This window comes from Notothenia rossii (genome assembly GCF_949606895.1).
Source record: "Notothenia rossii genome assembly, chromosome: 3".
Lineage (NCBI taxonomy): Eukaryota > Metazoa > Chordata > Actinopteri > Perciformes > Nototheniidae > Notothenia > Notothenia rossii.
Window position 1 is genome coordinate 60,711,115 of NC_136901.1, and position 11,490 is coordinate 60,722,604.

General features: G+C 40.9%; 1 long non-coding RNA gene across 1 annotated transcript; it reads right to left on the bottom strand.

The window, feature by feature from the left end:
• Positions 1–3,146: 3,146 nt before the first annotated feature.
• On the bottom strand, positions 3,147–8,388 carry LOC307032544. The gene is made up of 3 exons (XR_013806297.1): positions 8,022–8,388; positions 4,190–4,280; positions 3,147–3,231 (listed from the first exon to the last, which is right to left on the bottom strand). It is a non-coding gene; the product is annotated as an uncharacterized lncRNA (long non-coding RNA).
• Between the last annotated feature and the right edge of the window lie 3,102 nt (positions 8,389–11,490).

The following is an 11,490-nucleotide window of genomic DNA, read 5'->3' on the forward strand; positions in this document are numbered from 1 at the left end:
AAATAAGTATTTGGTCAATAACAAAAGTTCATCTCAATACTTTGGTATACCTAGGATGAAAATTACAGGCCTCTCGAACTTGCACAATTGGTGGCTGATTAAATACTTTTTTGCCCCAATTATTGGCAGTATGTGAAAAACCTCTTCAGTCTCCAGTTTTTAAGTCAACATTTAGATAAAATACATTGGAATCAAATGTTACTGTATAATATTTATATATATTTTCAAACGTACTCAATTTCAATGATTAATATTCTTATTCTAAATGTGTTTTTCAGGAGAATTGATAGTTTGAGCCTGTAGAACCCACTTATTTAATCAGGTGTACTTCCTGTTTGGAAAAAAGCAAAATGTTATAAACTGAGCTTCCTTACTTGTAGTCATACTTTGACCATAACAAATAAGAGTTAATATAAATTCCCATATCCACACTGTAGCTACTGCATATGATAATAAAGCCCTTTGAACCTTTTGAAGCTTACCCCATACCCTCTGCTTAAAAAGAACATGGCTACTTAAACACTCAATTAAATAGCTAACTCAACCCAATCAGTCTTAGTAAATTCACAGAAAGGTTTACAGCAGGGGTCGGCAACAGGCGGCGACCTATACGGACCCGGACCTATAATCAATACATTAATAGGGATTTCAATTTTGACGGGGCAATTCTATTTTAACCGCCGCCGACAGGGGATGAAAGAGACGAGAGAGCGATACAGGGAGAAAAAACACAGAAGAAGAGATGAGAGCGCGGCAGAGAGAAGCGGAGAGGAAAGTGAGTGAAGACAATAATTAGCGATACAGGGAGAGAAGCGGAGAGGAGAGTGAACAGGCGTGTTAGCGGCAGACAGGGAGAGACAAATAATTACACATGGCGCTCTCCAAGAAGAGGAAAGTGGACAGTGAGAACAGAGCTTTTAACCCTGAGTGGACGGAGTCATTCATGTTCATCCTGCCCAAATGTAATTGTATTTATTTCCTTCAAATGTGCAGAGGACTCCCCAAGTGCTGTGTTGATTTATTTTAAAGTAGGCCTGTGTATTTTTTTTGTATTCTCCTTATAAGAGTTCTTTATTTCTTATACAATTTTATAATGTCATAAATAATAAATGCAAAAAAACTGTCGTTGTTGTCTATGATATAACATTATATACAACTTTATAAGCTATCAAATATGTTTTGCGGCTCCAGACAAAAAATGTTGGGGGAAAAATTGCTCTTTTGGTCAAAGAGGTTGCAGACCCTTCATCTCTGTCAATGCCAACTAATGGCCCTTGGAATTCAGTTTTTACCTTATTTCACATTCTGAGAGGTGGGACAATGTTGTTGGCGTACGTCCGCCACAACATACATTAAACCCCTAGGACACACACACACACACACACACACACACACACACACACACACACACACACACACACACACACACACACACACACACACACACACACACACACACACACACACACACACACACACACACACACACACACACACACACACACACACACACACACACAGGGGCGCTGCCAGGGATTTTGGGCCCCATGAAAATATATCACATTGGGCCCAACCACCAGGCACAGGCCACTTTGTTTATAAATTACCTCGAGGGCCGTACCAAATGGTCTAGCGGTCCGTATACGGCCCGGGGGCCGGAGGTTCCCCACCCCTGCTTTAATATAATAACATTAGTATTAATTAGGGCCGGGACTCGATTAAAAAAAATAATCTAATTAATTAGAGGCTTTGTAATTAATGAATCGAAATTGATCGCATTTTAAATCACATATAAATATTTGACCTGAGAACAGTGAGAAGCAATTTTTTTCACATGGATTTTAGTATACCATTGAATAATGACTGAATACATAAGCTTAAGCAACAAAGCATTGTTTATTTTTTTCAAGGTGGTACTTAACCAAGACCAACAGAAAAGTGCAATTTTTGTTATAAAGTGTAGCAATAGCATATTTAGGAATATAGTACATTTCAGAGATTCAGGTAGCCTATAGGTAGGTAGACCTTCTGTAAACTATAACACTTAGTTTTTTAAGTAAAACACAATACTTTCAAGTACATTCAGAACATTGGAAACCCTGACGATTAGAAAACATCTCTCTGTTGCTTCAGAGACCATAACAGACTTTGTTGATTTACCAACAGTTGATTTAAAAAATCTAATACATTTCAGTCCAACTCTTTCAATAACCTTGGCCAAAACAATAAACAGTTCAACATAAAGTGCCAGTTGCACCAACAACATAATAAATAGTTCAACATAAAGTGTACCATTTAAAATAAAAATAAAAAGTGCCAGTGATTGACCTCAATCCCTCCTATTCTTCCAATATCCTGATGAAAAATAAAATCTCTCTGTTGCATAGGCCACTGTTTGATCAACGCGAATTGGGTGTGGGTCCTTGTACTCCGAGTCGGGCTAACGTCCACGCTAGCTTCCACGCTAGCTGCTATATGTTTTGCATTGAGGTGATACTTGAGGCTTGATGTGCTGCGGTGATATGCAAATTCCTTTTTGCATAATTTACAAACAACCGTGCTCTTATCGATGCTTCCATCCGTCCGTTTTTTAAAACAAAATGTCCCATCCACGGGGCCAACCAAAGCGGTCTCATTAGCTTCTTCGTTCATGTTTGACTATTGTACTGTGGTTTGTTGTTGTCTGAAGTCATGAACGTTAGTTGGTGCTCCAATATAATCGGTACCCCTGAAACTCATCCAGTGAGAAACGTTCCGCGGTGCAAAAATAAGTGCGATTAAAATGCGTTAATTTTTTTAACGCGTTAATTTTTGTGTAATTAATTAATCTTAATTAACGCGTTAAAGTCCCGGCCCTAGTATTAATATCATAACCAAAATGTCGGTGATTAACATGTAGTTTACCTAATACAGACTCACTCAACGCTTCAAACTGTCCATCATCCAAATAGACTAAAAGCAGTTTTTTGTTTTATATAGATCATTGGCTATGTGGGAAAATACTGTGTTTGAAATGTATAATTAAAATTAGATGTTAGCTTTTAGTTGTTATAGATATATATATATATATATATATATATATATATATATATATAGTCTCCCTTCAAATATGTTAAGTGGCATGTCATTCAACACAATGCTGCTCACCTCCTTCAGTTGGGAGAAAAGGTGGTTCAGGTTCAGCATTATGGGGGGACAGGGCTGCTGAGCTTAGAGATGGATCTGTTGGTCCTGGCACCAGGGGGAGGGACAACTGATTTAGTATGAATAGGCGCTAAAAATGTGCCTGCATTTATTAATGGTAAGGAGGTAAGAATGGAAAAACCAGCTCGAGTGCGCTAGAATCTGAAAGTACACAACCGAAAAAAATCTGCCCCTTCCTTCAGACTTCCTTACAGAGCCCCTCCTCCAACACACACAAACGCACACATGACCAATGAGGGCACGATATAAGTTTGTGCACAGTTGGAAGGCTGACAGGCAGGTAGGCCATCCAATTATTTTAGCTGGGCCGGCTCAGATGATTGGTCGTGCTTTTTACAGGCTGCGCCAAGGCTTCCACAGATGAAATGTTTGTATGTATATATTGTCAAAGCATTTAATATATTCATTGTTATTGGGATGTTAAGAGCATTCCATGGAATATAACAAAAAGTGTTTCTGAAGTGAATTACCTACCCTACCTTTAAATGTCAGCTAAAAGAGCAGTGAAATGAAAAACCTCAGAATTTTCTGTAAAGATATTAACAGTAGTCTACTTAATGTCAGCTTAGTAAAAACAAAACATTAGCTAACAGAATAATTTCCACCACTCATGGACCACACCTTTTTTTGTGTAAAACTGGGTGACATACTGTCGCCCTTTTGTCCCTCTCTCTTGTCTTTCTCTCCTTTCTCTTCTTTTCTTAGAGCCTGACTTTTTGAGTCGTTGAGACATGGTACAACACAAGTGTAGGCTAAGTACTAGCATTCCTCCTCACATGTTTTCACTCTCTGCAAGTGCCGGTGCCGCACCGCGTTTGGAGACAGGAACAAACCATTACATGTAAATAGAAGGGGGTGTACAGAGGCTTTGGATAATTAACTTTTGGAAGAAAATAAGTTAAATTAATCGTAAGTTTAGTGAGTACTTTATCAATATAACGTTCTATTAATGTTAATTATTGAGGATTGATGAAAGGTTACTTACATTTTTTTTCTTAATGTTCTAAACATTTTGGAGCCCCCGTCAGTCACGGGCCCTTAGAATCGTCCTAACTTTTCACCCCCTTACGGCGCCCCTGCACACACACACAAACACAAACACAAACACACACACACACACACACACACACACACACACACACACACACACACACACACACACACACACACACACACACACACACACACACACACACACACACACACACACACACACACACACACACACACACACACACACACACACACAGAAACTTTTTCAAGGAAGATCCATACAGGAGAGCTACTCAGAGCAGCTGCAAACACCATTAAACAGCCTTGGGAGCATATACAAGAAGAAATAACAAAGATCCTGTTTTCAGACTTTGCGTGCATGTACGTGTGTGTGTCTGTCACAGCGGGCCCTCCTGACCACGCTTCCCTTCAAATAATTTGTGTGTTTTTCCTAATGGCTTAAACATTTAAATTTGTTGAAAAAAATCAAAGATGAAGAATGTCTTTGGTTGCAAATAAAAAATGTTCAACATAAAAAAACTGTTTTTAAAAGCCTCCATTTACCAAGGATAAAAAACTGTTTGAGTAGAAATTGTTAATTAAGCGCAAGAGGTTTTTGTAAAGCTGGATGAGAGAACAGAGTTCACTGTCTGAAACCGAAGTATCCCCGTCACTCTGTGTGACTTTAGCTCCCTGAGGGGGGCTGCAAAGAAACGTTGTTGTTTTTCATGGAGCTGCTGGGGAACGTACACACACGCACGCACACGTGCACGCGCACACGCACACACACACACACACACACACACACACACACACACACACGTGCGTTTACTGAAAAGGTTAGCTGTGACATGTTCTTTGGCATTTTCGAGGCAATAAAACCCCATCAAGCAAACACAGTCATGTGTGACCAACATGGCTGCTCAGCTGCGGCTCACACACTGCGGCTCACACACTGCTGTTGAAGGCTTCCTGAGGTGTCGGCCTGAAACTCACGCTAGCAGAAAAAAGAAAAAAAAAGAGCCAACAAACCAGAAGTAGTGAACAAAGTGTTTGGATTTGGCAATTTCACTTGTTAGCAGCTTCAAATACCCGGAAATCTTTTAAAATGATATCAGTGAACTACTCATAGCAGGTGTACCAAAGCAGACAGTTGTCTTCTCATAACAGAAGCCAGAGAGATCTGAGTGAAGTCGCCTTCTTGTCAACACAACACTCGCTCTCGGCTCATTACGACCCCTTAAATTCAGACCTAAAGGAGCATTCTTTTTTAAAGCATCTTGTGTGTGATCTAATAGCTCTGATAACATGTTCTCACCACAACTACTGATCCAGATCGTCTGAACCTCTTCATATGATGGTAAAACTGAAAACTCCGGAAATCCCAGCAACATTGGACTTTCATTTCTGCTGATGTTCAGGTGTTTATCAGTATGTAGTGTCTCTACTTTAAAGAGTCCTCTCCTGCTGATGTTCAGGTGTTTATCAGTATGTAGTGTCTCTACTTTAAAGAGTCCTCTACTGCTGATGTTCAGGGGCCGTATTCACAAAGGATCTTAGGGCTAAAAGTAGCTCCTAACTGGCGAATTTAGGAGAAACTCCTAAACATAATTGGCGTGTCAGTCTTAAATTTAGGACTCCTAATTTTATTCACTAAGAGCAATTCACAAAGTATTTTAGGCCTAAAAGTAGCACCTAAGTTTAGGAGAGCTTAAAAGTCCTCGAGAGGACTCCTAACTCAGTAAGACCTATTCACAAAGAATCTGAAAACGGCTGCGAGACGAAATGTTTTGGAGACAATGGAAGACTGTGAATTGATCAAGAGATATAGGCTAAATCGTGAGGGTATCAAACTTGTTGTGGAATTAGAGCGGGATGCAATAACATCCCCAACTAACAGGAATAACCTGATTAGTCCGGAAATAAAATGTTTGGCAACACTACGATATTTAGCAACGGGGAAAATGCAACTTTGCAATGCCGACGATTTAGGGATATTGCAACCATCAGTCAGCCGTGCCATAAACCAAACCATCAACGCGCTCTCTAGACCACATATCATCCAACAGTTTATCCGGTTTCCTTTGGACAATCAACAACTACACAGGATCAAAGCCAACTTCATGGCAATTGCAGGTATGCCCGGTGTGGTCGGTGCTATTGACGGGATGCACATAAAAATAATTGCGCCATCAAAAGATGAGGACGTGTTCGTCAATAGAAAGAAAGTACATTCCATCAACACGCAGATTGTTTTCATTCATCATGATAGGGGGACTTGAATGGCGGTATGAGCTGTTATTGAAAGTGTTTAAGTGCTGGAAATATGCTCATTGGATAATAGTTTGCAGGGTGCTTTTAATTGCCTCCTTGATTTAATGCAATTTACGTATTTTTATTGTTTGCTCTCTCTCTTTAACGTGCATATACAACGTCATTATCGTGGTCTGCACAAACTTGTCATCATGCGTGTATTCTGCTAACTGCACTGTCCATAACTATTTGATCGGAATACATTTCTAGCCTATGCTATTTCCTTGTTTTTCGGTGATTTAGTGGGCTCGTTTGTGGGATGTTGCGGATGAGTTTCACCGAGACCGCCTGCTCTGAACAACCAATCACCGTACTGACCGCTTCTAAACTCATGCACGAGAATCGACGTAATCCATAACAACGGCGCGTCACTCTTAGTTCACTCTTAGTGATTTATCCTTAGTATGAGTAGGTCTCAGCGGCTTTGTGAATAACTTTTAAGAAAAAACTCCTAAGTCAAATGTTTTAGCGCGAGTTAGGAGCACTCCTAGCGGTAAGTTAGATTTAGCTCTTGATCAATTCACAGTCTTCCATTGTCTCCAAAACATTTCGTCTCGCAGCCATTTTCAGATTCTTTGTGAATAGGTCTTACTGAGTTAGGAGTCCTCAAGAGGACTTTTAAGCTCTCCTAAACTTAGGTGCTACTTTTAGGCCTAAAATACTTTGTGAATTGCTCTTAGTGAATAAAATTAGGAGTCCTACATTTAAGACTGACACGCCCATTATGTTTAGGAGTTCCTCCTAAATTCGCCAGTTAGGAGCTACTTTTAGCCCTAAGATCCTTTGTGAATACGGCCCCAGGTGTATATCAGTACGTAGCAGCGGTGGGAGTAAGTCCTATATGAGCAAGTCTCAAGTCTTGACCTACAAGTACCAAGCAAGTCCCAAGTCACTGTGATGAGTCAAACAAGTCAAGTCATTGCTCAGGTTAAACAAGTCAAGTCAAGTCATACAACATTCTGATGAATAAGCCCCGTTTCCGCATTTAAATCAGTTAAAAGACAGTGGTTATGAAAATGGATTTAACCCACACTATGATCTTCATTACATACACAGTTAATCATTTTAAATCGAATTTAGACCGATGACAATCATATTAGATTCATATTAACCCCAGAACGGTAGACAATATAGCTAGGACTCAAAAGGTCTGTTCAAAAAGGCAGAATTCCAGATAAGAAAATCATATATGGCATTTGCAATTACACATATTTAATTTAAATGTATGTTAACACTAGAACCGCCAACAGCGTCAGCAACTACATTGATATCATTTTCAAATCATTTAATTTGTTCCTCTTCATAATTTTCTTATAAACTAAGGACGATTTTCTCTCTCTCTCCTGACAGCCCGTCAGTATCGGGGTTAGTCAAAATGAATCCCTTGGCGGTTTTCTAGTGTTCATTTACCGTTTTGTCCTCTCTTTGCAATGCTTAATCGATTTGAAACCAAGTCTAACGTAGCTTAAACTTAACGTTAGCTTTCTAGCTAATACGACACATTCACGCACCTTTTTGTCTGTGGGTTTTTTTGTAGTGACGAATGAAGTTGGATGTTGTGGTGTTCCTGTCACTGATCTTTATGCTGCAGACCCTGCATACCGCTGTTCTCTTCTTATTAGCGTCATCGACAAAATAATCCTTGTATCCAAACTTGACTATTTGTGGAGTAAAGCTAGCCGCTGCCATGTTAGCTGACACTCCTGCCGTCTAGTGGGTTGCCAAGTTTTCGCGCACGGCGCTATAATCACCCAATCACGTTTAGAAATAACTAAATGTAATATCTCAATATTAGGTATATATCTCTATCTCTCTCTCTATCTATCTATAACTATCTATCTGCCTATCTCTCTATCTATATATCTAAATATATATATCTATCCATCTATCTATCTATCTCTCTCTCTATCTATAGGAACAGCAGTAGACAAAAGGCGTTGCTATAGCAACACGTTATGTTTATGTTTACGCGCGAAATCAACAGCGCGAGGATCGCTGCATATTCTGTGGTAGAAATATTACCCACTCTCGCTAATAAACGCTTGATGTTAGGCTTGTGTTATGTAAAGGTAAAAATGCTTCATATCTTCTGATAGCCTTCTACTCATAAAAAAACAACATGACAATAATATAAATTAATATAATAATGTATTTGTTATATAATTGAACAGCAGATAACACAGAACGTATACAAATAACAAAAAACATCAGAGAAGAAGAACAATAAGAACGAACACATCGATCACAACGCTTCACAAACACTCGAACACAATTGTTGCAAACACTGAGCACCTTGGCTGTGCATTTGCCACACACAGCATCCCCACACTTGACACATTTGCAGAACGTTTTATCCTGCATGCAGTGCGCCTTCACCATGCAGGTCATTCTCCTGCGCTCTTCTGCACCAGCACCGCTGAAGGGCAGGTCCGCAAGTGGTGGCGCTTTTGATGCCATCCACTCAGCGCACAGCTCGTGTGCCAGCTGGAGCATGAAGTCCCTTCTCGGTATGTTCTCCTGGCTCATGCAGCTCCTGTACAGCACCCAGGCATTGATGGCAGCGAGATCCAGGACATTATAAAAGACAGCAACGGGCCATCTACGCGTGCCACCTGAGAGAAACATAGGATTTAGTAAAAACGATTGACCAATGCAGTGTTTTCTATAGGCCTAAAATAATAATAATAATAATAATAATAATAACAATAAAACATAATAGCCTACCTTTCACCGAATATTGGTGAGCCATTTGATCGAGCACGTCAACCCCCACTTTTGAGTGGGTGTAGTATTCTACAGTCTCTGGCTTTTTCTTTCTTTCTGTGGAGATGGCCACATGCTGGTGTTGCGTGCTGAGTATTGTCACGTTTCTACTCGGCTTGCACTGGTAGACTGAGAGCACCATTTTGTCGCTCTTCAGCACCTTGGTGCTGCACAGCTCAGATCTCCCCTGCACAGAGGGTAGGAGCTCCCGCTTGCTGCGCTTGATGGATCCCACTAGGCTGGTATTTTTCGCGAGAAGCGCTTTGGCGAGATGGAGGGCGGTAAAGAAATTGTCTGTGGTTATATTTCTTCCCTTACCGACAAAGGGCTCCACCAGCCTCAGCACCACGTACTCTCCTAGCCGTTGTGTTGCTGACCTGCTGGCATCTTTTCCCAGGTAAGGGAAGCCATTCAGCATGTATTTGCTGTCAACATCAGCTGCCAGCCAAAACTTGATGCCAAATTTGTCCGGCTTGTTGGGCATGTACTGTGTGAATGGACATCTTGATTTGGTCAGGAATAGCTGTTCATCCACAGTGATGTCGGACCCTGGCCTGTAGGACGCGATAGAATTTTCGACAAAACGATCCCACACCTTCCTCACGTGCGTAAACTTGTTGGTGGTCAACCGGCACCGGCGGGTCTCCTTTTTATCAAAGCTCAGGTAGCGCATGATTTCCCGAAACCTGTTCCTCGACAGTGTTGCGTTGAAGAACGCGTTGCCCCACTGCTCGGACCAGAAACTCTCCATCTCAATGTTCTTCCCACAATATGCAGCTCTCACATAGAAAAGCGCAATAAAGGCCTTCAGCTCCATAATAGAGACATCCCAGGTGGCTCTGTCTCTCCGCGCTTCAGCAATTGTGCAATCACGGATTTCCTCCAACATTACATTATCACACAGACACATAAATGCTGTGAGTTTGTCAGTAATGTTGTGACGTGCGTGTGGTGTGGGGCCAGCAGACTCCGTGAGGATGTTCTGTATCTGCCGTCTCCCTGCACCTCCGCAAGGCTCCATGACCGTCCACACTGTGCCATCTTTCCTGATCTCTTGGGCTGGTGACGGCTCAGTGGCACACACTAAATAGGAGAGAGGAAAACACTACTTTAGACTAAAGTATATTTCATAAATGTTTATTTGATAATATTACATCCTCGAAAAGGCAATGAAAAGATCATTTGTAAAAAGAAAAGGCTTTATCTATATGCCTTGATATCTTATAGCGTACGATTTGTAGAAAAGTAGGAAATAAAAAACAAGAATCATCATACCTTCTGCATGGGCTGGTACAGTAGGCCATTCTGCAAGCGGGGGATCAGGATGGGACGGCCTCACGTTCCGCGGAGGCTCAGGATCGCTGTCAGATGACCCATCAGAGGCAGAACAAACCCAGGACACATCACTCAGTCCTGATACTTCCCCACCATCAGACTCTGCTTCGCTCAGACGGTTTAGCAACGCTAGTGCCTCCTGTACGTTCATGAGTCTCTTTCTTTTGTCCATTTTGGAAATATAACCGGCTCTCTCTATCTATCTCTCTCTCTCTCTCTCTCTCTCTATCTCTCTATCTATCTATCTATCTATCTATCTATCTATCTATCTATCTATCTCTCTATCTCTCTATCAATATATCTATCTATCTCTCTCTCAATCTATCTATCTCTCAATCTCTCTCTCTATCTACAGCAGTAGACAAAAGGCGTTGCTATATCAACACGTCATGTTTATGTTAATGCGCGAAATCAATAGCGCGAGAAGCGCTGCATTTCTATGAGGTAAATATTACCCGCTGGCGGAAATAGGTATAAATAGCAATTTTTTGGGCGATTTTTTCAATCTGACTTCATATTGACAATTTTTAACAACACAGGGTGTTACCTAACACACTTTCAGGAAAAGTCACGGACTGGGAGACTTTAATATTTTATTGAAAAAAAGTTACATACAATAAATAAACCGCTGTGGGTAAAATTGACCCGTTGGCGGTTCTAGTGTTAAAGAGTCCTCTCCTAGTGATGTTATGTTTAATCACTTAAAGAAACACCCTTTGAGAGGAGGACACTGGAGGGAAAGCTGAGAGTAAAAGAGCTCGGACCTGATCAGCCTGACATAGGCAAGCAAAGACAACACACAACTTACCTTTGCTGTTTTCTGATCAAAAGTTGTGTTCAATGGCATTAGAACGCATATAAACGCTGCTGAAGGTTAATCCA